The sequence below is a fragment of the Nicotiana attenuata genome, chromosome 12 (assembly GCF_001879085.1).
Source record: "Nicotiana attenuata strain UT chromosome 12, NIATTr2, whole genome shotgun sequence".
In the NCBI taxonomy this organism is placed as follows: domain Eukaryota; kingdom Viridiplantae; phylum Streptophyta; class Magnoliopsida; order Solanales; family Solanaceae; genus Nicotiana; species Nicotiana attenuata.
Window position 1 is genome coordinate 19,610,831 of NC_032000.1, and position 23,317 is coordinate 19,634,147.

Consider the following 23,317-nt stretch of genomic DNA (forward strand, 5'->3'; position numbering starts at 1 on the left):
CAATTGCGATGATTTGCCCCTCCCTGACTAATTGGCAAATGCGAAGAATAGTTCGCAATTGCGAACATGCCCAGGCCCAGCTTCCTTTGCATTTGCGATGAAAGACCCGCAAATGCGACATAGACAATGGTCGCAATTGCGAACCCTGACCTCGCATTTGCGAGGTCTGAGGCCTGCAACTCAGCTGAAGCATACCAGCAATTCCCTAAGTTCAAAAATCACTCTATAGCCTATCCAAAACTCACCCGATCCCTCGGTGCTCCAAACTAAACATGTACACAAGTCTTAAAACATCATATGAACTTGCTTGCGTGATGAAATCGCCAAAATAACATCTAGAACTATGAATTCAACACCAAAACTGATGAAATTCTCAAGATGGTTCAACATTTCTATTTTCTCAACCAACGGTCCGAATTACATCAAATTTCTTCCATTTTTTCACCAAATTTCACAGATAGGGTCTAAATACCATCGTGGACCTGTACTGGGCTCCGGAACTAGTACGGGCCCGATACCAACAAGATCAAATCTTATTCAATTTCCAAAAACCTTTATATTTTCAGTTAAGCAATTTTCTTCCAAAATTCATTTCTCAGGGTAGGGACCTCGGCATTCGATTACGGGCATATGCCAAGGTCCCATATTTTACTACGGACCCTCCGGGACCGTCAGAACATGGGTCCGAGTCCGTTTACCCAAAGTGTTGACCGAAGTCAACTCAAATCATCTTTTTAAGCCAAAAATCATTATTTCTTAAATATTCCACACAAAAGCTATCCCACATCGCGCCCGGACTGTGCATGCAAATCGAGGAGAAATAAAAGGAGGTTTTCAAGGCCTTAGAACACGTAAACGGATTCTAAAACAAAAGATGACCTTTTGGGTCATCACATTCTCCATCTCTAAAACAACCGTTCGTCCTCGAACGGACATAGAAAAGTACCTGGCTTAGTGAAAAGATTGGGATATCGGTTCCACATATCGGACTTGGAGTCCCAGGTAGCTGCCTCAACAGGCTGACCTCTCCGCTACATACGAACCGACGGATAACTCTTCAATCTTATCTGTCAAACCTGCCGGTCTAGAATAGCTATCGGCTCCTCCTCGTAGGTCAAATCCTTGTCCAACTGGACAGTGCTGAAGTCTAACACATGGGATGGATCGCCGTGATACTTCCGAAGCATGGACACATGAAATACTGGGTGCACAGTTGATAAACCTGGCAGCAACGCAAGTCTGTAAGCCACCTCTCCCACTCGATCAAGGTTCTCAAAAGGCCCGATGAATCTAGGGCTCAGCTTGCCTTTCGTGCTAAATCTCATCACGCTCTACATGGGCGACCCCCGAAGCAACATTCGCTTTCCGACCATGAATGCCACATTACGAACCTTACGGTCGGTACAACTCTTTTTCCTGGACTGAGCTGTACGAAGTCTATCCTAAATGATCTTAACCTTATCCAAGGCATCCTGTACTAAATCTCTACCTAACAACCGAGCCTCCCCCGACTCAAACCACCCAACCAGCGATCGACACCGCTTACCATATAATGCCTCATGCAGAGCCATCTGGATGCTCGACTGATAACTGTAGTTGTAGGAAAACTCCGCTAATGGCAAGAACTGATCCTAAGAACCTCCAAAGTCAATAACACATGCTCGGAGCATATCCTCCAAAATCTGAATGGTACGCTCGGAATGTCCGTCCGTCTGAGGATGAAATGTTGTGCTCAACTCGACGCGCGTACCCAACTGTCACGACCCAATTTAGGATTGTGACCGGCGCTTAGGAGCAAGTTCTCCCAAGTAGCCTCATCGGTAATTTTATAGAAAATCGGACAGAGTTTTCCCTGTTTTTGGACTATCCCAAAAATTTTCCTGTCTCAAATCAGCAACCAAACATCCTAATATCATAACAAACAATTGAAAACTTGTCAATTAACCAATACAAGTCTCCACCATAACTAAACCACCAACTAACCACAAGAAATACTAATTTATCTCCAATTTTGATAAATGAGAACGATACTCAACATAAGACTATAATAACAAAAGAATACTCATGACACTAAAATAATGACTACGATACTCAACATAAGACTATAATAACAAAAGAATACTAATGACACTAAAATAATGACTATGGAGTGACTCTAAGAGTTTAAAGAAAGACCATAAAAATAAATAAAAATCTCCGCCCACGCGAACAAATGCGAGGCTCACCGAGAACTATCAACCTGTGCATTCTAATTAACGAAATCCTCGCCTGCGTCAACTGCTGTCTCTGTAAAAAAATTAGCGGGGAATGAGTCGCTAGCTCAGTGAGTAATAACACTTAACCGCAATCGTTTTTGATTGGGGACAAGTCAGAAATACATGCTTGTATAATAAAATTCAGAAATTATCATAAAAATAAAATGCCCTTTCAAACGGTAAGAATAAACAGTCTCATTATGTATTTCCTGTAACAGAAATCAATTTAACAATTCGGTAACAACTCGGTATGCACTGTATCATATCAGTTCCTTATGTTTGGGAGGTTTCCAAGAAAGGATCATGTATCTGTATCACTGTGGACCCCTTCGTAAAAGGAGTCAAATGTAACGGTAGGTCCCTTCTCGAGGGTAAACTGTAACTGTATGCTAGTTCTACCTTCCCACTAGCGAGGGCTATAACTGTACTCGGTAATCGGTAAATACAAGGTGCACCAGGTCTAACGAACCCGCTGTTAGCTACAGGATCCTTTAAGGTCTCCTCCCTTTTATACTTTTCTTTGTAAATAGTAAATCTTCACATGGAAGTATTTTCAAAACAGTACAGGGCATTTTAAATTTTTTTATCAAATCATGTAATCCAATTTCGGTAATGGTAATCATATCTCTAGTAATAGTAAAACATGTCTAGTAACATTGAGAACATTTTAAATAACTGTAAACATCTCAAGTAAACTATTCAGTACCATATCAAGTAAAGGACTTGTCCCACATGCAATTTCAAACATTCGGTAACATATTTTATTTTCAAAATAATGTATAAACCATCCAGGTTATGAAAATACAAATTGCGGTAAGATTACTACTCACCATACTCGTGTCGAAATACCAAGCCCATCACCTCGAGCAGTCCGTGAAACCCCTTTCAGTCAATCTATAATCACATCATATTGATCTCCTGTTAATTTCCTTATTCATGCTAATCCACAAGTAATCTAGAATGCTCCACCCTCGGATTTTCATGATTAATTCTAATTTTTTCAAATTATATTAATCCAAGCTACTGTAACAACTATAATTGTAAGTTCACCTATTCTGAACTAAAAGTTGATTTCGAATTTAGATCCTTATCATTCGGTCTTTTTATATAATTTGGCAAGGCTATCAACTATGTTTTCGACATAGTATTTATTTAGTGGTTCTTTGAAGAGTAACTCAAACTCAAATTAGGAGTACAAAAGCAGTATGAAGTTGATTATAAACTGCTTATGGTGACTCTTGAAAGGTTGTTGTAAAGCAACTCTTTTCTACTGCAGAAAGATAGGGTCACTCCAATTTGCTTCAAAAGTCAATATATATGTACTTTTACTGTGATTACAAAATGACATCCAATTCTATTCTACCGTGGGTAGTTCTATTCTGATATTTCAATGTGTATAGTCATTATTTGTTGGGACCCTTCATTATTTTCAGTGATGTAATGCCGGATACTTTTTCCATCTTCCTGAGCCGAGGGTATATCAGAAACAACCTCTCTGCACTATCGGGGTAGGGGTAAGGTCTGCGTACACACTACCCTTCCCAGACCTCACTTTGTGGGATTGTACTGGATCGTCGTCGTCGTTGTTGTTGTATATTAATCCAAGCTACGGATAACTTAAACTAATCTATAATCTTCTAAATAGAAAGCATTCGTACAGTCTATTCATTGTACTATTAAATCTCCTCAACCATATGAATAAGATGAAACTTTAATAACCTTGCTGCCTACGATGTCTTACTGGTATAATTTTTTTTTCCAATACCCAGTGGATTCCTATGAACAATGTGCAATGAAATTATAACCTAAAGGAACACAGAAGAGAAGTTCAAGTCATACCCGTAAGAACCAAAGTGCTTAAGTTCTTCTTTTTTTTTTTTCTTTGTGCAATTGGTATGGCTCTAAAGCACTGCGTAGGCTTCCTTGTTTTACCCCAAAATTTGCAGAACCATAAGTTACTCCCTTAATCCCTATTATAATTTCACTACAACCTTGATTGCGGCAGAAACTCTAGTGTTTCGAAACACTTCCCTTGAATCCCTTTTCTTATTTTTTTTCTTTTTTACTTTGCCAGGGCTTTCTCGTGGGTTTTGGCCCATTATCTCTCTATGTAATTTTTTTTTTCTTTTGTTTTGTTTGAGTTTTCTTTTCTTCTTTTTTTTTGCTCTTTTTTTTTGACTAAAGACTTATATGACCTTATTTAAATATAGAGTATTACATTCTTCCCACCTTATAAAATTCGGTCTCCGAATTTAAATCAAGTGCGTACCTATAGAGTTAAATAAGTGAGGGTGCTTGATTCACATACCATCTTTCACTTCTCAAGTAGCCTCTTCAACAATATGATTTATCCAAATAACTTTCACAAACAAAAGTTTCTTTTGACTGTAACTTTCTTACTTGTCTATCAACAATAGCTATCGGCTCCTTCTCGTAAGATAACTTCTTATCAAGCGGTACAGTCGGTGTTTCAAGCACTTGAGAGGAGTCCGATATACATTTTTATTGCATAGAGCCATGAGACACTAGATGAGTAAATAGAACTCAGAAGGAAATGCCAAACGATAAGCTACAGTTCCCACTCGGCCTAGTATCTCATACGGTCCTATAAGTCTAGGGCTCAACTTGCCTCTTTTTTGAAACCACAATCACACCTTTAATAGGGGAGACTCGAATGAACACTGTGTCCCTGATTGTGAACACTAACTCTCTTCTCCTATTATCCGCGTAAGACTTTTGTCTATTATGAGTTGTGAGCAATCCGAGCACTGGGCCTTGTCAATAGCTTGTTGTACTAAGTGGGGTCCTAATAAGTTAGTCTCATAGGCTTCAAACCATCTGATAGTAGAACAACGTCATACACTTATACAAGGCTTTATAGGGTGCCACCTAATACTAGACTGATAGCTATCGTTGTAGGCATTCAGCTATAGATATATAAGCTCACAAGATACCTCCAACTCAAAATGTAAGCTCTCAACATATCCTTCAAGATCTGTATGGTACATTTAGGTTGCTCATCTGTCTGCTGATAAACTAGAGTACAAAGATCTACTCGTATAACCAATGTTTCTTGGAAAGACTTTTCCAAAATCATGCAGTAAATTATGATCTTCTATAAAATAATGGATAGACCCCATCTAGTTTGACAATTTTTCATTCATATATATTTGAGTATATTTATCCTTAGTGTGAGAAGTTATAACTGGCAATAGTGAGCCTACTATGTAAGTCAATTTTCAATTACCTTATTACCCACGTATAATTATAACTTCTAATTATTTGAGGTAGATTTGTCATAAAATTCACTTTGATTCTATTCTATTTTCACTTTGGAATCTCGAGTTGTAGTGTGCCTGAGAGTCACAAATGTTGACATGCTAACAAGTTAAACTGTTAGAAACAATGTTAAGTTAAGCTTCCTCCTTTATATTTCCACAAATACAATTTTCTTCTAGTCATGGTACATCTTACAAGGCTCTGAATGTATTAGCGTATTTAGAGTTGTGAGCTCTTCAAAAATAACTTATCTTAACACATCTATATTTGGTACACATAACCTGCTACTTAGTGGAAGAATACCATCACTATCAGTAGTCATATTCTTGCTTCTACTAGCTAAGGTCTCATCTCGATATTACATAATCGCTCATCTTTATATTGAGTAAACTTTATGTGTTCCACTAGTGAAGGCTTGGCTTTATTACAAGCCAACAATGTCACTTAATTCTCCATACTAAACTTGATACAAGTATCATTTAGTCTCTACATATTTTAAGCCAAAAGTCTTTTTGACAAAATTATATGTGCCAAATCGCTCATAGATTTTTTTGCTCAATGCATCAGCCACAATATTGGACTTTCCATAACGATACCAAATAAAACAATCATAGTCATTGGGTAGTTTTATCTACCAAAACTGTCGAAGATTTAGATGCCTGCGCTGAAAAATATTCTTTAAGCTCTTGTGGTCAGTATAAATCTCACAATTTTTGCAGTATAAGTAATGCCTCCAAACCTTCAAAGCCAAAACCACTACAACTAACTCTAAATCATGAGTAATATAGTGTAGGTCATGCTTGAATTGTCTCGAAGCATAGGATATAACACGATTATATGCATAAGAACACATCCTAATTCATCCTTAAAGCATCAAAAAATATCGCGAGTCCTCCAAAACCTGTTGGTAAGGCTAATACTAGGGTAGTTGTTAAACATGTTTTGGGTTCCTAAAGTTCTGCTCACATTCCTTTGTCCATTGGAACTTTAAATTTTTTTTTTTGTGTGTGTGTTAACCAGGTTAGTGACGCTGCTATTTTGGAAATATCCTATACCAAATTTCAGTAGTAGTCTGCCAAGCCAAGTAGCTGCAGATATCTATAGCAATAGCTGATCTTTGCCATTTTTGAATTGTTTCTATCTTCTTAGAATTTACCATAATCACATCCTTAGTTACAATATGCCCGAGGAATGCCACCGGGTCTAGCTAAAATTCATGCTTCAAGAGCTTGATAACAAGCTAATTTTTCGGCAGCATCTATAACATAGTTTTTATTTCCAAGTAAATCTTCGTGTTCTTTCCAGCTACATGAATATACTAAAAATCATAATTAAAGACCATGATACTGTTTTTTTCTCAAACTAAGCGTTTCTTATCTTGTGCCCCTTACAATATCTATGAGATCCAAACAACCTTTCTTCTATAACCGTTAAGTCTTCAAAATATATAATTTGCTCTTCTCTAAAATCTATAATCCCTTTTTTTTGGACAAAACTAGCTTTTAATGTTCACCAAACCTAATAGTTTTTCCATTGTAATTGAGGGTAGCATGGTAAGAAGATAATTAATCCATAACCGTCTGTACGTTAGAGTCAACCATATCAAGTACAACTTGGTTAGCTAGGGTTTCCATCTCTTAACTTAAATCTTAACAGTTTTAAACACATGTCTAACTACTATAAATTTTTCACAGATGTGGCAACCTGAAAAGGATCGCTTAATATCTCAAAATGTTCTTGATTTTTAAATCTTCGACTCATATTAAAATCCATACTAAAAGATATTCTAATCTCGATCTTCTTATGTGAGCTCTTACACGCCTATCATGTCCATATTTTCAATCTTTCTGGTAAGTGCAACTGCTACATAATAGGTTTAAGTCTTCATAAATGCAGTTATTACCTTGTTTAAACAATTAACCAACCTTTCAACAAGCCTCTAAACTTAAGATGTTGCTTGCGTATCCAGCTGAGAAAGTTAGGTGTTATATGTAAGTATACCCATCATTTAAATCAATTTCTTAAATGATCTAGCAGGCAAGTTCACGTCACAAACTGACAAGAAGGAAGTGATTCATAAGCCCTTTAGTGAAATTATTCCTAAATTAGTTGTGTTGCTCTTGTTGGCATCCCTAAGAGTACAGTAGCATTTCATGTATTCGCCATGTTTTCTAGTCTAAAAGTGGCCAATTCCATAGACCCCTTCATGAAATATTCTATAGTTCATAACGTGGTAAGTATTCTACTAAAACCTTTAGGATCCTTTGAACTATCAGATATAGTAAACTTAGTAGTTTCAACTTTAGGAACTTTAGTTGTTCACCATAATCTTCTAGGTGCATGAGGACTTTAGAGCCCCTATTCTGTTATATCTATTGTATCCATAAAGATCTCTTTTTTTTTCTTTTTCATGGAGGTAAGTATATTTTTGTGATAGCACTCCTCTATCGCTGTAGTGGTGGACTAGTATAAATTTCTGAAATGGACTCTGTTACGCATCTTACCGAAAAGCACCTCATATGGCACAATGAACCTTTCACTGGTCTTGTATAGTACCTATGTAGCATTTTTATATGGTAGTTGGTCCGAGTCATACACGAATAGGATAAGTAATGATAGATTCAGTTATTTGACCCTAATCGCCACACACGTACAGAGGAATAAGAAAGAAAGACAAAACATCCTATCACGCCCTAGCAGAATCACGATTATGGGAATGGCCAGCTACATAACCATAATTGAGATTCTACTACCGACATGTGCTCCATTAGTCAGAAGAATAACCTAGGCTCTGATACGAACTTTATCACGACCCAATTTAGGATTGTGACCGGCGCTTAGGAGCAAGTGCTCCCAAGTAGCCTCATCGGTAATTTTACAGAAAATCGGACAAAATTTTCCCTGTTTTTGGACTATCCCAAAAATTTTCCTGTCTCAAATCAGCAACCAAGCATCCTAATATCATACCAAACAATTGACAACTTTTCAATTAACCAATATAAGTCTCCACCATAACTAAACCACCAACTAACCACTAGAAATACTAATTTATCTCCAACTTTGATAAATGAGAACGATACTCAACATAAGACTATAATAACAAAAAAGAATACTCATGACACTAAAATAATGACTATGGAGCGACTCTAAGAGTTTAAAGAAAGACCATAAAAATAAATAAAAATCTCCGCCCACGAGAACAAATGCGAGACTCACCGAGAACTATCAACCTGTGCGCTCTAATTAACGAAATCCTTGCCTGCGTCAACTGCTGTCTCTGTAAAAAAAAATTAGCGGGGAATGAGTCGCTAGCTCAGTGAGTAATAACACTTAACCACAACCGTTTTTTATTGGGGACAAGTCAGAAATACATGCTTGTATAATAAAATTCAGAAATTATCATTAAAATAAAATGCCCTTTCAAACGGTAAGAATAATCAGTCTCATTATGTATTTCCTGTAACAGAAATCAATTTAACAATTCGGTAACAACTCGGTAAGCACTGTATCATATCAATTCCTTATGTTTGGGAGGTTTCCAAGAAAGGATCATGTATCTGTATCACTGTGTGGACCCCTTCGTAAAAGGAGTCAAATATAACGGTAGGTCCCTTCTCGAGGGAAAACTGTAACTGTATGCTAGTTCTACCTTCCCACTAGCGAGGGCTATAACTGTACTCGGTAATCGCTAAATACAAGGTGCACCAGGTCTAACAAACCCGTCGTTAGCTACGGGATCCTTTAAGGTCTCCTCCATTTTATACTTTTCTTTGTAAATAGTAAATCTTCACATGGAAGTATTTTCAAAATAGTATAGGGCATTTTAAATTTTTTTATGAAATCATGTAATCCAATTTCGGTAACGGTAATCATATCTCTAGTAATAGTAAAACATGTCTAGTAACAGTGAGAACATTTTAAATAATTGTAAACATCTCAAGTAAACTATTCAGTACCATATCAAGTAAAGGACTTGTCCCACATGCAATTTCAAAAATTCGGTAACATATTTTATTTTCAAAATAATGTATAAACCATGCAGGTTATGAAAACACAAATTGCGGTAAGATTACTACTCACCATACTCGTGTCGAAATACCAAGCCCATCACCTCGAGCAGTCCGTGAAACCCCTTTCAGTCAATCTATAATCACATCATATTGATCTCCTGTTAATTTCCATATTCATGCTAATCCACAAGTAATCTAGAATGCTCCACCCTCGGAATTTCATGTTTAATTCTAATTTTGTCAAATTATATTAATCCAAGCTACTGTAACAACTATAATTGTAAGTTCACCTATTCTGAACTAAAAGTTGATTTCGAATTTAGATCCTTATCATTCGGTCTTTTTATATAATTTGGCAAGGCTATCAACTATGTTTTCGACATAGTATTTATTTAGTGGTTCTTTGAAGAGTAACTCAAACTCAAATTAGGAGGACAAAAGCAGTATGAAGTTGCTTATAAACTGCTTATGGTGACTCTTGAAAGGTTGTTGTGAAGCAACTCTTTTCTACTGCAGAAAGATAGGGTCACTCCAATTTGCTTCAAAAGTCAATATATATGTACTTTTACTGTGATTACAAAATGACATCCAATTCTATTCTACCGTGGGTAGTTCTATTCTGATATTTCAATGTGTATAGTCATTATTTGTTGGGACCCTTCATTATTTTCAGTGATGTAATGCCGGATACTTTTTCCATCTTCCTGAGCCGAGGGTATATCAGAAACAACCTCTCTGCCCTATCGGGGTAGGGGTAAGGTCTGCGTACACACTACCCTCCCCAGACCCCACTTTGTGGGATTGTACTGGATCGTCGTCGTCGTCGTTGTTGTTGTATATTAATCCAAGCTACGGATAACTTAAACTAATCTATAATCTTCTAAATAGAAAACATTCGTACAGTCTATTCATTGTACTATTAAATCTCCTCAACCATATGAATAAGATGAAACTTTAATAACCTTGCTGCCTACGATGTCTTACTGGTATAATTTTTTTTCCAATACCCAATGGATTCCTATGAACAATGTGCAATGAAATTATAATCTAAAAGAACACAGAAGAGAAGTTCAAGTCATACCGGTATAAACCAAAGTGCTTAAATTCTTCTTTTTTTTTTCTTCGTGCAATTGGTATGGCTCTAAAGCACTGCGTAGGCTTCCTTGTTTTACCCCAAAATTTGCCGAACCATAAGTTACTCCCTTAATCCCTATTATAATTTCACTACAACCTTGATTGCGGCAGAAACTCTAGTGTTTCGAAACACTTCCCTTGAATCCCTTTTCTTATATTTTTTTTTCTTTTTTACTTTGCCAGGGCTTTCTCGTGGGTTTTGGCCCATTATCTCTCTATGTAATTTTTTTTCTTTTGTTTTGTTTGACTTTTCTTTTCTTCTTTTTTTTGTTGCTCTTTTTTTTTGACTAAAGACTTATATGACCTTATTTAAATATAGAGTATTACACCAACTCACGCTACACTGTCCTTTAGAAATGCGAGGTAAACTGCGTACCTCGGTCATAAATGATAGACACGGGCACACCATGAAGACGAATGACCCACACTGCATCGAACTTCCTTTGAGTCTGTGGGAGTCCAACAACAAAGTCAGTAGTGATACGCTCGCGCTTCCACTCAGGAATCTCAATCTTATGAAGCAAACCACCAGGTCTCTAATACTCGTACTTTACCTGCTGACGATTCAAACACCGAGCTACATATGCAACAATATCCTTCTTCATCCTCCTCCACCAATAATGCTGCCGCAAATCCTGATACATATCAGCGGCGCTCAGATGAATAGAATACCGGGAACTATCGTCCTCCTCTAGAATCAATTCACGAAGTCCATCCACATTAGCCACACAAACACGATGCATCCGCAAAACTCCATCATCTCCAACTATAACCTGCCTGGAACCACCGTGCCGCACTATGTCCCTAAGGACAACCAAATGAGGGTCATCATACTGCCAATCTTTGATACGCTCAAATAGTGAAGACCGAGCGAATGTGCAAGCTAAAACACAACTGGGCCCAGAAACATCCAACCTCACAAACTGATTGGCCAAAGCCTGAACATCCAAAGCAAGCAGCCTCTCACCGACTGGAATATACGCAAGGCTGCCCATACTGGCTGACTTCATACTCAAAGCATCGGCCACAACATTGGCCTTCCTGGGATGATACAAATCGAGCTCCTTCTGCCTCATATTGAGCTCCTTCTTCTTGAACAAATACTGTAAACTCTTATGATCCGTGAACACCTCACACGACATGCCATATAAATAATGCCTCCAAATCTTCAGTGCGTGAACAATGGCTGCTTGCTCCAAATCATGAAATGGATAATTCTTCTCGTGAATCTTCAACTGCCGCGAAGCATATGCAATCACCTTGCCGTTCTGAATAAACACCGCACCAAGTCTAATACGAGATGCGTCTTAATATAGTATATATGGCCCTGAACCTGTGGGCAACACCAACACCGGCGCCGTAGTCAAGGCTGTCTTGAGTCTCTGAAGGCTCATCTCAAACTCGTCCGACCACTTGCACGGGGCACCCTTCTGGGTCAACCTTATCATCGGGGCTACTATAGATGAAAACCCCTCCACAAACTGACGGTAATAACCCGCCAAACCCAAGAAACTCCACATCTCTGTAGCTGATGTGGGTCTAGGCCAGTCCTTGACTGCCTCAATCTTCTTAGGATCCACCTGAATACCCTCTGCGGATACGACGTGACCCAGGAATGCAACTGAACTTAACCAAAACTCACATTTCAAAAACTTATCATACAACTGGCTCTCTCTCAGAGTCTGAAGAACGACTCGAAGGTGCTGCTCATGCTCATATTGGCTGCGGGAGTAGATCAAGATATCAATAATGAAGACAATCAGAAAGGAATCCAGATAGGGCTTGAACACCCGGTTCATCAAATCCATGAATGTTGCTGGGGCATTTGTCAACCCAAATGACATCATTAGAAACTCATAATGCCCGTATCGAGTCCGAAAAGCTATCTTAGGTGCATCAGATGCCCTAATCCTCAACTGATGGTAGCCAGATCTCAAATCAATCTCCATAAACACTTTGGCGCCCTGAAACTGATCAAATAAATCATCAATCCTCGGCAATGGATACTTATTCTTGACGGTGACTTTGTTCAACTGCCGATAATCTATGCACATCCTCATCGATCCATCCTTCTTCTTAACAAACAACACCGGTGCACCCCAGGGCGAGACACTAGGTCTAATAAAGCCCTTATCAAGCAAAAGTTGCAACTGCTCCTTCAATTCCTTCAACTCTGGCGGGGCCATATGATACGACAGAATAGAAATGGGTTGAGTGCCCGAAGACAAATCAATGCAAAAGTCAATATCCCTGTTGGGTGGCATCCCCGATAGGTCTGCAGGAAATACCTCTGGAAACTCCCGAACAACTGGCACAAAATCCATAGAAGGAATCTCAGCACTAGAATCACGAACATAAGCCAAATAAGCCAAACACTCCCTCTCGACCATACGCTGAGCCTTCATATAAGAGATAACCCTGCTGGTAGAATGACCAAGAGTTCCTCTCCACTCCAATCGAGGCAACCCCGGCAATGCTAAGGTCACGGTCTTGGCGTGACAATCCAATATGGCATGATTAGGTGACAACCAATCCATCCCCAAAATGACATTGAAATCCACCATATCAATAAGTAGGAGGTCTACACTAGTCTCAAGACCCCCCAATAACAACCACACACGAATAGTAGACACGATCTATAATAATAGAATCACCCACCGGCGTAGACACATATACGGGAGCACTCAAAGAATCACGAGGCACAACCAAATATTAAGCAAAATAAGAAGCCACATACGAGTATGTAGGCCCTGGATCAAACAGAACTAAAGCATCTCTACTACAAACCAGAACAGTACCTGTGATAACTGCATCGGAGGACTCAGCCTCAGGCCTGGCTGGGAAAGCATAACATCGGGGCTGGGCCCCACCAGTCCGAACCATATCCCTGGGACGGCCTCCCGCTCGCTCGCATCCACCTCTAGGGGCCTGGCCTCCATCTCTAGCGGCCTGGCCTCCACCTCTAACGGCCTAACCTCCACCTCTAGCGGCTGACCCATACTTCTGGTTCCCTGACCCCTACCTTTAGCTGGCTGGGCAGGCGGTGCTGGAATCATGGCACGAGAACTCTCCTGCTGTGACTGAACACCCACTAATCTCGGACAGGTCCTCCGTGCATGCCCATACTCACCACACTGAAAAACATATATCTGAATATTGCGGCTAAGGAAACTGAGACTGACCCTGACGGGCCGACTGACCACGATATAACTCTGAAGAGGAGGTGCTCTGATAGGAGCTGGCGGTTATCTATAAGCCAGCTGTCTTGAGGGAGGTACATAAGGTCCACGACCCCTTGAAGCCCCATGAGATGTCTGAAGTGCTGAATGAAACGGCCTGGGATGATGGCCCCTACCAAAAGAATCCCTGCCTCCAGACGAGGCATCACTGAACCTACCAGAATGACGAGGTCTCTTGTCAGACCCCTGACCACTCCCTGAGATAAAACTGCCTCAACTCGCCGGGCCACATTGGCCGCACCCTGAAATGAAATCTCGCTCCCTATCTCCTAAACCATCTGCAATCTAATAGGATGAGCGAGCCCCTCAATAAACCTCCATTCCCTCTCTCTCTCTCTCGGTGAGAAGTATAAGAAGAGAATGATGGGCCAAATCCATAAATCTGGTCTCGTACTGAGTGACGGTCATGGAACCCTGCTGAAGGTGCTCAAACTGCCTCCGATAGTCCTCTCTCTGAGTCATAGGAAGATACTTCTCCAAGAATAGCCGCGAGAACTGGTCCCAAGTGAGAGCTGGTGACGCAGCAGGTCTGGCCAAACAATAATCTCTCCACCATTTCTTGGCGGAACCTGATAAGCGAAAGGCAGCAAAGTCGACCCCATTGGTCTCCATTATCCCCATGTTCCGTAGAACTTTATGGCAACTGTCCAAATAGTTTTGGGATCCTCTGAAGATGTACCGCCATATGTAGTAGTGAAAAGCTTGGTAAAACTGTCCAACCTCCACAAAGCCTCCGTAGACATAACTGATCCATCACCGGTCTGTGCTACAACACCCGACGGAACTACCCCAACTGGCTGAGCTGCCGGAGTCTGAAACTGAGGAGCCATGTGCTCCGGAGTGTGAGTAGCAGGAGTCTTTGCTCCTCCCCCAACCCGAGAAATAGCTGGTGCTACAAGAAGTATGCCTGCCCGAGTAACACTCTCCATAAGGCCCACTAGAAGAACCAATGTATCCTGAAGTGCCGGGGTAACTATGAACCCCTCTGGAACCTGAGATGGCCCTGCTGGAACAGTCTTGGCCGGAACCTCATCATCAAACTCTACTTGAGGCTCCGCCGCTGGTGCTGTTGCTCGAGCTCTAGGATGAGCCCTGCCCCTACCTCGGCCCCTAGCACGGCCTCGGCCTCCTCCTCTACCCCTTGTAGGAGCTGCCATCGGGGGCTCGGGCTGCTGATCAGCTGATGAAGTGGTACGTGTTCTCACCATCTGCGAAAGAACAAAGTAGAGAGATCAATTAGCATTTAGAGATCAAATCGCGCAACAAAGATGAATAGAAGTGAAATTGTTCCTAACTCTGTAGCCTCTGGGGATAAATAAAGATGTCTCTGCACTGATGCCTCAGACTCTACCAAGCTTGTCCGTTAATTGGGAGACCTAAGCAACATAGAGCTCTGATACTAACTTGTCATGACCTGAATTCCCTACCGTCGGGACCGTGATGGCGCCTAATATTGTACTCGCTAGGTAAGCCAACGTTGCAGAATATTTCACCTATTTCCTTTATCTTTTAATAATTAAAGACTTAACAAAAGTAAATCAGCGGAAATAAATGCGGAAGAACACAATTTAAGATTATTTTTATGCTAATAACGAAAACCGTAATAAATTCCACCCAGAACTGGTGTCACAACTCACGAACAATCTACGAATACTACAAGTATTGGTTTGAAAGAAAAATATACATCTGTCTCGGAGCAAAAGTAAAAGTGAATGCATTAAAGATAGAAGGGGATGCTAGGGACTGCGGACGCCTGCAGGACTACCTCGGGTCTCCTGTGGACTGAAGGCAGCAACCTTGAACTCTGATCAGCCACTAGCTCTGAAATCTGCACAGAAAGTGCAGAGTGTAGTATCAGTAAAACCGACCCCATGTACTGGTAAGGCCAAACCTAACCTTGGCAAAGTAGTGACGAGGCTACGACGGGGTATCACAACATATACAACCTTCAACAGTTTAAAGGAAATACATAATGACATATAACAGAAATTTACATTGAATGAATACGGAAACCAGCCGTTCTACCAGTACGCAACTATAACCAATCCTTAGGGAGTTTCAACATCTCAGTAATGAATTTCAGCAGAAATGAATACTTAAAAAATAACTGATGCGGTGTGCATCCCGATCCCACTATATAAACAATACATGTATCAAAATTCACCCTTATAACTCCTTGTTGCGGCGTGCAACCCGATCCCACCAGTCCACCCTCATTACTCCTCAACACATATCATCTTTATTCCTTTTGTTGCGGCCCGCAACCCGATCCCACTTGTCCACCCTTATTACTCCTTGTTGCGGCATGCAACTCGATCCCACCAGAAAATCACATTCACCCTTATTTCTCCTTTTGCGGTGTGCAACCCGATCCATATATATATATATATATATATATATATATATATATATATATAAGCACCAATCATAAAATTAAGGCAATCATTTCAAAAGTAAACTCAAATCCTCCACAACACTTATACCTAAATCACCACAATGGAATATCACTACGATTATGACATTTCATCGGCGAAAAAACTACTCAGCAAGACCAACCAAGGTGTAAAATAAGGCACCGATAAACCAATAAAAGCCAACAGGGCAATAAACCGAAACCATGAAACAATTAAATACTTCATTAAGGAGAACAGAAGTTAATATGAAGCAATTAGACATGGAAACATTTTTGAGCATGTACTAATCAATATCCCTGTTGGGTGGCATCCCCGGCAGGTCTGCAGGAAATACCTTTGGAAACTCCCGAATAACTGGCACAGAATCCATAGAAGGAATCTAAGCACTAGAATCACGAACATAAGCCAAATAAACCAAACACTCCCTCTCAACCATACACTGAGCCTTCATATAAGAGATAACCCTGCTGGTAGAATGACCAAGAGTTCCTCTCCACTCCAATCGAGGCAACCCTGGCAATGCTAAGGTCACGGTCTTGGCGTGACAATCCAATATGGCATGATTAGGTGACAGCCAATCCATCCCCAAAATGACATTGAAATCCACCATATCGATAAGTAGGAGGTCTACACTAGTCTCAAGACCCCCCAATAACAACCACACACGAACAGTAGACACGATCTATAATAATAGAATCACCCACCAGCATAGACACATATACGGGAGCACTCAAAGAATCACGAGGCACAACCAAATATGAAGCAAGATAAGAAGCCACATACGAGTATGTAGGCCCTGGATCAAACAGAACTAAAGCATCTCTACTACAAACCAGAACAGTACCTGTGATAACTGCATCGGAGGACTCAGCCTCAGGCCTGGCTGGAAAGCATAACATCGGGGCTGGGCCCCACCACTCTGAACCATATCCCTGGGACGGCCTCCCGCTCGCTGGTATTCATTGAAGACTTCGCACGTACCCCTGCTAATTCTTTTTCTAATACTAAGGCCGCATATCTGTACTCATTAGTAGGAAAAAGCCCTTCACTTCTCCAACTCTAGGGGCCTAGCCTCCATCTCTAGCGGCCTGGCCTCCACCTCTAACGGCCTAACCTCCACCTCTAGCGGCTGACCCATACCTCTGGTTCCCTGACACCTACCTCTAGCTGGCTGGGCAGGCGGTGCTGGAATCATGGCACGAGAACTCTCCTGCTGTGACTGAACACCCACTAATCTCGGACAGGTCCTCCGGGCATGCCCATACTCACCATACTGAAAAACATATATTTGAATATTGCGGCTAAGGAAACTGAGACTGACCCTGACGGGCCGACTGACCATGATAATAACTCTGAAGAGTAGGTTCTCTGATAGGAGCTGGCGGTTATCTATAAGCCAGCTGTCTTGAGGGAGGTACATAAGGTCCACGACCCCTTGAAGCCCCATGAGATGTCTGAAGTGCTGAATGAAACGGCCTGGGATGATGGCCCCTACCAAAAGAATCCCTGCCTCCAGACGAGGCATCACTGAACCTACCAGAATGACGAGGCCTCTTGTCAGACCTCTGACCACTCCCCTGAGATAGAACTGCCTCAACTCGCCGGGCTACATTGGCCGCATCCTGAAATGAAATCTCGCTCCCTATCTCCTAAGCCATATGCAATCTAATAGGCCGAGCGAGTCTCTCAATAAACCTCCTTACCCTCTCTCTCTCTCAGTGAGAAGTATAAGAAGAGAATGATGGGCCAAATCCATAAATCTGGTCTCGTACTGAGTGACGGTCATGGAACCCTGCTGAAGGTGCTCAAACTGCCTCCGATAGTCCTCTCTCTAAGTCATAGGAAGATACTTCTCCAAGAATAGCCGTGAGAACTGGTCCCAAGTGAGAGCTAGTGACGCAGCAGGTCTGGCCAAACAATAATCTCTCCACCATTTCTTAGCAGAACCTGATAAGCGAAAGGCAGAAAAGTCGACCCCATTGGTCTCCATTATCCCCATATTCCGTAGAACTTTATGGCAACTGTCCAACTAGTCTTGGGATCCTCTGAAGATGTACCACCATATGTAGTAGTGAAAAGCCTAGTAAAACTGTCCAACCTCCACAAAGCCTCCGTAGACATAACTGATCCATCACCGGTCTGTGCTACAATACCCGACGGAACTACCCCAACTGGCTGAGCTGCCGGAGTCTAAAACTGAGGAGCCATGTGCTCCGGAGTGTGAGTAGCAGGAGTCTTTGCTCCTCCCCCAGCCCGAGAAATAGCTGGTGCTACAAGAAGTATGCCTGCCCGAGTAACACTCTCCATAAGGCCTACTAGAAGAACCAATGTATCCTGAAGTGCCGGGGTAACTATGAACCCCTCTGGAACCTGAGATGGCCCTGCTGGAACGGTCTTGCCGGAACCTCATCATCAAACTCTACTTGAGGCTCCGCCGCTGGTGCTGTTGCTCGAGCTCTAGGATGAGCCCTGCCCCTACCTCGGCCCCTGGCACGGCCTCGGCCTCATCCTCTGATCCTTGTAGGAGCTGCCATCGGGGGCTTGGGCTGCTGATCAGCTGATGAAGCGGTACGTGTTCTCACCATCTGCGAAAGAACAAAGTAGAGAGATCAATTAGCATTTAGAGATCAAATCGCGTAACAAAGATGAATAGAAGTGAAATTGTTCCTAACTCTGTAGCCTCTGGGGGATAAATAAAGACGTCTCTGTACTGATTCCTCAGACTCTACCAAGCTTGTCCGTTAATTGGGAGACCTAAGCAACATAGAGCTCTGATACTAACTTGTCATGACCTGAATTCCCTACCGTCGGGACCGTGATGGCGCCTAATATTGTACTCGCTAGGTAAGCCAACGTTGCAGAATATTTCACCTATTTCCTTTATCTTTTAATAATTAAAGACTTAACAAAAGTAAATCAGCGGAAATAAGTGCGGAAGAACACAGTTTAAGATTATTTTTATGCTAATAACGAAAACCGTAATAAATTCCACCCAGAACTGGTGTCACAACTCACGAACAATCTACGAATACTACAAGTATTGGTTTGAAAGAAAAATATACATCTGTCTCGGAGCAAAAGTAAAAAAGAATGCATTAAAGATAGAAGGGGATGCTAGGGACTGCGGACGCCTGCAGGACTACCTCGGGTCTCCTGTGGACTGAAGGCAGCAACCTTGAACTCTGATCAGCCACTAGCTCCGAAATCTGCACAGAAAGTGCAGAGTGTAGTATCAGTAAAACCGAACCCATGTACTGGTAAGGCCGAGCCTAACCTCGGCAAAGTAGTGACGAGGCTACGGCGGGGTATCACAACATATACAACCTTCAACAGTTTATACTAAAGCGGAAAGGAAATACATAATGACATATAACAGAAATTTACATTTAATGAATACGGAAACCAGCCGTTCTACCAGTACGCAACTATAACCAATCCTTAGGGAGTTTCAACATCTCAGTAATGAATTTCAGCAGAAATGAGTACTTAAAAAATAACTGATGCGGTGTGCATCCCGATCCCACTATATAAACAATACCTGTATCAAAATTCACCCTTATAACTCCTTGTTGCGGCGTGCAACCCGATCCCACCAGTCCACCCTCATTACTTCTCAACACATATCATCTTTATTCCTCTTGTTGCGGCCCGCAACCCGATCCCACTTGTCCACCCTTATTACTCCTTGTTGCGGCATGCAACTCGATCCCACCAGAAAATCACATTCACCCTTATTTCTCCTTTTGCGGTGTGCAACCCGATCCATATATATATATATATATATATATATATATATATATATATATATATATATATATATATATATATATATATCAGCACCAATCATAAGATTAAGGCAATCATTTCAAAAGTAAACTCAAATCCTCCACAACACTTATACCTAAATCACCACAATGGAATATCACTACGATTATGACATTTCATCGGCGAAAAAACTACTCAGCAAGACCAACCAAGGTGTAAAATTAGGCACCGATAAACCAATATAAGCCAACAGGGCAATAAAACGAAACCATGAAACAATTAAATACTTCAGTAAGGAGAACAGAAGTTAATATGAAGCAATTAGACATGGAAACATTTATGAGCATGTAGCAATGTAGGGCATGAGAGCAATATATAGGGAAACGGGGAAGGGAACAAGCTAAAATGATAATTTGGTGGCGCATATATATGTACTCGTCACCACACCTATACGCCACATACATGGAATTTCACATAGCAAATAAGTTGGGAATCCCTAATCCCTCAAGTCAAGGTTAGACCAAACACTTACCTCAAGCCAACAGGTATTTCAAAGCTCAATCACCGCTTTCCCTCTCGATTCCACCACCAATTCACTCGTATCTAGCCATAATTAACTTAATAACATCAACAAATGCTAAATAACTCAACTCTAATGCATAATTTTAGGTTTTCTAACATTTTCCCCAAAAAGTCAAAAACCCAACCCCGGGCCCACTTGGTTCAAACTCGAAATTCAGACCAAAACCCGATTACCCATTCACCCCCGAGCCCAGACATACAATTAGTTTTGGAATCCAACCTCAAATTGAGGTCTAAAACCCCAATTTATAAAAATACCTAATTCTATCCAAACCCCCAATTTTTACCCTAGAAATCTTAAATTTTTGGTTGGAAATTCATGAAATGTGATGGGAAAGTGAAAGAAAGTGAGTTAGGATCACTTACCAAAGTTTTGGGGAAGATTTGGTCTTGGGAGAATCGCCTCTAGGGTTTTAGGATTTGAGAAACGTGAAGAATGGGTGAAAATCCCGTCCAAGTTTCATTTTGAATAGTTGCAGATGTCGCATTTGCGACCAGAGCTTCGCAATTGCGAAGCTCGCAAATGGGAGACAGGCATCGCAGATGCGAAGCTGTCGCATTTCTGCTACTGTCGCAATAGCGAACCTTTGGACGCAATTGCGATGATTTGCCCCTCCCTGACTACTTCGCAAATGCGAAGAATAGTTCGCAATTGCGAACATGCCCAGGCCCAGCTTCCTTCGCATTTGCGATGGAAGCCTCGGAAATGCTACGTAGACAGTGGTCGCAATTGCGTATCCTGACCTCGCATTTGCGAGGTCTGAGGCCTGCAACTCAGGTGAAGCATACTAGCAATTCCCTAAGTTCAAAAATCACTCAGTAGCCTATCCAAAAACTCACCTTATCCCTCGGGGCTCCAAACCAAACATGCACACAAGTATTAAAACATCATATGAACTGCTCGCGCGATCAAATCGCCAAAATAACATCCTAGAACTATGAATTCAACAACAAAACTCATGAAATTCTCAAGATAGTTTAAAATATCTATTTTCTCAACCAAGGGTCTGAATTACATCAAATCTCTTCCATTTTTTCACCAAATTTCACAGATAGGGTTTAAATACCATAGCGGAACTGTGTCGGGCTCCAGAACCAAAATAAGGGTCCGATACCAACAAGATCAAATCTTATTCAATTTCCAAAAACCATTATATTTTCAGTTAAATACGTTTCTTCAAAAATTCTTTTCTCGGGCTAGGGACCTTGGAATTCGATTCCGGGCATATGCCCAGGTCCCATATTTTACTACGGACCCTCCGGGACCGTCAGAACGCGGGTCCGGTCCATTTATCCAAAATGTTGACCGAAGTCAACTAAAATCATCTTTTTAAGCCAAAAATTATTATTTCTTAAATTTTCCACACAAAAGCTTTCTGGCATCGCGCCCGGTCTGTGCACGCAAATCGAGGAGAGATAAAAGGAAGTTTTCAACGTCTCAGAATACGAAAATGGATTCTAAAACAAAAGATGACCTTTTAGGTCATCATAGTTGCTTGCCTTAACAAGTTCAAATTCTACTGAGAAGAAATTGAAAAATAAAATATACTACTTGTTACAAGAGATTAAAAGACCGTGAATCAGTCATGAGAACTCTAGGGAACACCTTGATTACTTTATCAACCAACTTTTACTTCCTATATTGTAATAGTTCTTTACACTATCACAATATTTAAATTAAATCATTTCAACGTGAACCCGGGAGTTCCCCCAAACATTTCAGCAGAGCTTCAAAGAATGAATTATGGAGAAGTAAGCTGTCACGACCCAATTCTCTCTCTGTAAGATGTCGTGACGGCACCTAGTCTCTACGACTAGGCAAGCCTAAGAATTTCGGAATAATCGAAAATAAAGACAGAATCAATAACTAAATTTCAACTGATAACTATATACTGATAAAATGCCGCTCGGCATATACAAGTAAACCAATACCCGAGTATAAAAAATATTCCCAAAATCCGGTAATCACAGGTCACAAGCTCTAAGGATTTATCTAACTATTTCTATACATTAGTAACTAAAAGAAATAAAGGAGGAACAACATGAAAGGGATAGAGGGGGACTCTGAGGTCTGCGGACGCTGGCAGATATACCTTGAATTCTCCAGAGCTGCAACAAGTAGACAACTAATAGCGGGGCTAGTAGGAGGTACCTGGATCTGCACACAAAATATGTGCAGGAGAGTAGCATAAGTACACCATAACGGTACCCAGTAAGTGCGAAGCCTACCCTCTGTAGAGTAGTGACGAGGTCAAGTGAGTGCCCTACTGATATATAAAAGTAAGACAGAAGATATAATAATGTAACAATATTGAGAATCTAACAAGGAGAATTCTACAGAAAATAACAACACAACACATTGAGATAAACAACATGGGTGCTCCCGAGATACCGTCTTATAATCCTAAAAGTAAATTCTCAACAGGGGATCGAGATACCGTCTCGTTGTCCCAAAAGTAAATATGCAAAGGGATTTTCCACGGTGCCACCTCGTAGAGTGTAGCGGGATCTTGCGAGGTACCGCCTCGTAGTCCCAAAAGTAAATGTGTAGCGGGATCTTGCGAGGTACCGCCTCGTAGTCCCAAAAGTAAATGTGTAGGGGAATCTCCCGAGGTACCGCCTCGTAGTCCCAAAAGTAA